Consider the following 6000-nt stretch of genomic DNA (forward strand, 5'->3'; position numbering starts at 1 on the left):
AAGAACAACAAGCCACAGGTATGGAGCAAGTGAGAGCAGGAGAGAACCGCCCGCCGCTCTGCCCCCACAGCAGTCTCAGGGGAGTGCGCTCATGGGAATCCAGCCCTCACAATGTGTACATCTAGAAATGGAACTCTCCCTCTGTGTCCTTGTGGCTCTACTAACAAGAACAGATGCGTCCCCTGGGCTAAGAAAGGCAACACCTTCGCGCTTGAATGAGGTGTGACATGACGTCAGCACGTCCTGAACTGCTTTGCAAACATTGGGGCATATTAACAAGGGGCTTTATCTCTGCTTTTTTGGCTTTAAAAGCCAAAAAAGCAGAGATAAAACTAGCGCCCTATCAACAACAGGGTGCTAACATGCAAATTTGCATTTTAGCACCCTTTTACTCTACGCTTCCCCTTGCATCTCTAATGAGATGCAAAGGGGGCGTTCCAGAGTAAAATACTAGGAGAAATGTCGCTTAGTGACATTTCTCCTATTATCAAGAATATCGCTAACCCTGTTAGAGACAAAAAAAGCAGCGCTAACCGCGGTTAACGCTGCTTTTTCACGTCTGGTATTTTTCAGACTTAGCCATGATATCCTATGGAAGGAGGATATCATGGCCACGTTTGTCTGTCCCTATCAACAAGCTAACGTAAGATTATCGCTGGGTTTCCAGCGATAATCTCACGTTAGCCACTTAGCGTGAGGATTTTTATCGCTATTGAGATAAGCGTTGCTAATAGCACGCTATCTCAGCGATAAAAATCAACGCTAGCCGGCGATAATTATCCTAGCGCTAAGTGCGCTTAGCGATAATTATCGCCGGTTGTTGTTGATATGCCCCATTGAGTCTGGTAGGCAAAGCTAGTCTGGCAGTGTCACCTATAAGCCCGTTTGCTCTTTCCGCAGGTCCATTTCCTTGGAAGTGATACAAACTCAGGGGCCTATTTACAAGGCCCTTGCGCCACTTTTGCGCCATTTTTAACATGGGAAAAGTGACGCAAAAGTGGCGGAAGGGGCTTGTAAATCTTCCCCTCATTTCTTTGAGTATAATATCAGTTTTGCCAAGGAAGCAAGTCACGTGACACACATTGTACTGCATTGTTTGTAACTAGAAAGATTGACAGACCTTCTTGTGCAAAAACATATTGCACAAACACAATTACTGCAGCTGTATTCGGATGTTTAACAAACTTCACTTCAATCTATTTAGATCCGGAATCAACCAAAACCAAAGCTGTTTTTTGATTTCAGTGTTGTTAAAAGGACCCCGAAAAAGTAATGCCATTTGTAGAATCCGCTGGTATCATAGGTGGAAATCTGGACACTAAGGGGCACATTTACAAGACCCTTGTGCCACTTTTGCGTCAATTTTCCCATGTTAAAAATGACGCAAAAGTGGCGCAAGGGCCTTGTAAATCTGCCCCTAAATGCTTATCAGCTTCTGGCACATTTAGGGGCATATTATCAATGGCCAGCGATAATTATCGCTGGCCGTGCTTAGCGATACATTTTTTATCGCAGGCTATCTCTGGAATGTATCGCCCTGGTAGCGCAAATCCTGTGGGCTGCCTTGTAAATATCGGGATGTGAACACCAGCGATATTTGCAAGGTAGTCCATCCAGGGAACGCCCAGTAATGCCCACTTTGCATCTCATTAGAGATGAAAAGGGAGGCGCTGGGAAAAAGGGTGCTAACATGTGATTATGCATGTTAGCACCCTCTTGTAAATAGGACAATATTTTTATCTCCACTTTAAAATATCGCCCTATTTACAAGAGGGTGCTAACATGCATAATCGCATGTTAGCACCTTTTTTCTCAACGCCTCCCTTTGCATCTCTAATGAGATGCAAAGTGGGCGTTACTGGGCGTTCCCCGGATGGACTACCTTGCAAATATCACTGATGTTCACATCCCGATATTTACAAGGCAGCCCACAGGATTTTAGCACACGTTAGAATTTGGCGAAAACGCAGTTTTTCGCCAAAAACTAACGTCTGCTAAAATCCAGACTTACCCATGCTTTACATTGGGATGTATGACGTTACAACGCATACTTTTACAACGCAATTTTTACAAGCAAACATCCACTACAACGCATTCCATTACATCGCATGACACTACAACGCATTTTTAAAAACTACCTTTACAACGCATTCCATTACAACGCATACTACCTTTACAACGCATACCATTACAACGCATAATATTACATTGCATTTAAGGTAAGTATTGGATAGTATAGGGGTAAAAATTACTATTCTAACTCCAGGGGGTGCAACAGTAGGGTAAGTGTTGGATAGTATAGGGGTAAAAATTACTATTCTAACTCCAGGGGGTGCAACAGTAGGGTAAGTGTTGGATAGTATAGGGGTAAAAATTACTATTCTAACTCCAGGGGGTGCAACAGTAGGGTAAGTGTTGGATAGTATAGGGGTAAAAATTACTATTCTAACTCCAGGGGGTGCAACAGTAGGGTAAGTGTTGGATAGTATAGGGGTAAAAATTACTATTCTAACTCCAGGGGGTGCAACAGTAGGGTAAGTGTTGGATAGTGTAGGGGTAAAAATTACTATTCTAACTCCAGGGGGTGCAACAGTAGGGTAAGTGTTGGATAGTATAGGGGTAAAAATTACTATTCTAACTCCAGGGGGTGCAACAGTAGGGTAAGTGTTGGATAGTATAGGGGTAAAAATTACTATTCTAACTCCAGGGGGTGCAACAGTAGGGTAAGTGTTGGATAGTATAGGGGTAAAAATTACTATTCTAACTCCAGGGGGTGCAACAGTAGGGTAAGTGTTGGATAGTATAGGGGTAAAAATTACTATTCTAACTCCAGGGGGTGCAACAGTAGGGTAAGTGTTGGATAGTGTAGTGTAATATTATGCGATGTAATGGAATGCGTTGTAAAGGTAGTTTTTAAAAATGCGTTGTAGTGTCATGCGATGTAATGGAATGCGTTGTAGTGGATGTTGCGTTGTAAAAATTGCGTTGTAAGTGTAGTGCGTTGTAAAAGTTGCGTTGTAAAGGTTGTTCCCCTCTGGGGGGGTGGGTATGGGCATCTAACATGGGCTTCAATTGGAATTCCATAGAACATATTATCAAGCCCATTATCGCGGCGATAATTTTATCACCAGTCTTGATAATATGCCCCATATTTGGGAGATATTGTAGCAAAAATCTGTAACTCGCCAGCCACATTTCCTTCCTTAGGCCATCCTTTCATGGCCCACTGATGAACTTTTGAAACATCACATATTCTAAACAAGCATTTGCAATGCAATAGGTCTCGCAGTTACACGAGTTAAATCTATTGGCATTGTAAATGACAATGCCAATAGGCATTGTTATTTGCAATGTCAATAGCACGAACTCGCGTAAATGCGAGACCTAATGCATTGCAAATGCTTGTTGTCTTTGGGAAGTATTTCTGACTCGGGGGGGGGAGGGGCGGTGACGATGGCGGGATTGCGTTCTACACTGAAGGGCGCAGCAGGCGACCTGACTGGAAAATGTGATCACACAGTGAGGCGTGTGCTCGCAGAGGGGGGCAAACTGTTAGAATAAGGTGCCATAATGCACGCCTGGCCAGGCTCCACTCCTGCAGAGAAAGGTCAAAAGAAGGGTCAAGGGACACAGAACCCAGCAACTAGGCTACAGAGGTGTGTAAGAACCACTAAAGAAGCTGACGTCATGGGGACGTTCGCGTGAGGGACAGACTCCAGACTCCAACCTCCAACTCCCCATTACATGCTTTAGATACATGGGGCCTGCGCGACGCACACGCCGTTAAAATGCATTTATATTTTGAAAAAAGTAACCCACTATTGAGATGCTCGATAGAGTTTAACAGTACCTCGTTAAAACGTATTAAAAATGTTTCATGTACTTTATTTTATGATTTAAATCAGGTATTACATGACTAGTTATAAAATGCAAAACCCTGCTATAAGTTGACGAGGAGGGAGTGGGAGGGGGAGTGGGGGCGGAAAGACAAGCGCGCACTGAAGTTGACGAGGAGGGAGTGGGAGGGGGAGTGGGGGCGGGCACAGTGGTGCGGGACATCAAAGGGGCCCCGAAAGTGAAAGAAAACGAGTGCTTTCAGGCTGCCAAATGGTGCGCGCGCCCGGGGCACATGCACTGTAGTTGGAGGCCTGAAAGCACTCGTTTGCACTTCCAAAACGCGCTTACTATAAGTCTCGCCAGAGCCAGCGCTAAAGCGCTGGTCAGGCGAGACCTAAAAAGCTTTTTCCCACTGATCGTTTGAAATACACATTTTTAAATTAAAATCAATTGGCGCAATTATGCATTCTTCATTGTCCAATCGCATCAACTCTGATCTTGAATAGAACTCTGGATAAAGAATCTGCTTTTCTATTGGTGAAACCTGAAACATGAATGGCAGAGAGGCTGCTCCCCAACAGCTTTGCTGAGAGTTTTTTCAACCTTGGTGTGAGCTTCTCAGACGGGTGCTGGGTCTGTTCAATGTGTGCACTAGAGGCTAGTGGTCAGTTTTAATCAAGAAACGGATGTCTCACAAAAATGTCCTACATCTTTGTACAGCCCGCGTACAGGCTGATATATATTTTTTAATAACTGAGTAGGATTTCTTGGAGTTTTTAGTACTTGTGAGGTAAATGCAATGCTATTATCTTTCTTGAGCACTCGTCGTGTGACACCAACACCGAGGCCCTTGTCCCCGGCGTCTATAGTGATGCTGACTGGTAAACCTGGAGTGAAAGCTTGTAAAAGAGGAGTGCATATTAAATCTGATTTAATGCATGAAGAGGCTGCCACTTGTGGTTTACTCCATGATTCAACTTTTATCTTCAATAAACTGAACATTGGCTCAGCAATGGCTGCAATATTTGGAAAAACATTTGCATAAAATTCACATAGTCCTATAAGGAGCTAACTTCTTCCCTGTTGTTGGTTGGGGGCACCTTCTATGGCTTTAATTGGACCAGGTTCCAGACATATTCTTTAGGCTCTGACTATATGCCCCATATACCCCAATTGATTAATCCCAAACAAACACTTATCGAGACTCAATCTTAATCCATTTACTTTCATTCTCTCTTACACGACGCTCACACTCCGAAAGTGCTCATTCCAACCTCTCCCTACAAACCAGTACACTGTCCTGGAAAGTTAAGGCACCCTAGATGTGAGCTACCATTTTATCCATGACTCTTTGAAAGACAGAGGATGCTGATGCCAACACAAAAGGCATCATTTTGTACTGAATAAGGCCATCGGGCTTTACGAAAGCAGTGAGCTGACACGAGTAGGGAGAAAGTAAAATGTGATGGTAGGATGACCGCAATCAGATCTGCTAAAATAGTTGCATGGTAAAGTTTAACCAATAGTTCCTCCGTTTTAGGTAGAGGGTGAGCATCAATCAAGATGTTAATACTGAGTGTCCTTAGGTCAATGCAAATCCTTAATTCTTTATTTTACTTCCCGGTACAACAATGGGGGAAAGTTACAAAGAAATATCAACAGGTTCCATTACTCCTTGTTTCTGCAAACATAGTAAGGACTGTGATAACTCTTGTTGCATGCTAAGAGTTGGAACTGCATGCTTCCAAGCCCTTTCAAAGGTTTCATGCATCATGAGACTAACTCTGGGTTCAGAATTCATTTGGAAATTCTAGTATAATGTCAGCAATGCGATTGCCATAAAGAGTCAGATCGGTAGAATCAATTTTGAAGATGAAATTCAACTTCTGTTCTTCTTGTGACTTTTCCAATTCCTTAACTTGTAGTTTCCTTCTCAAACATATTTTAGAAAAATGCCCAATTCTACAACGCAAATTGCAAACCTTCGTGACCGCTGGGCAGAGTTTGAAAGAAGCAACATGGCGTGTCCAACCACAACGATGACATCCTCGAGGTTTGTTCACAGGTGGTTGGTACAGGAGCTCTGCTGCTTGCGCCATCAGTTTTAACTCGGTGGACGGGCTCTCCTGTCCGCTTCCTGATAGTTCTCCTTTCTTCTTGAGA

This window comes from Triturus cristatus, chromosome 8 (assembly GCF_964204655.1).
Source record: "Triturus cristatus chromosome 8, aTriCri1.1, whole genome shotgun sequence".
NCBI classification, from domain to species: domain Eukaryota; kingdom Metazoa; phylum Chordata; class Amphibia; order Caudata; family Salamandridae; genus Triturus; species Triturus cristatus.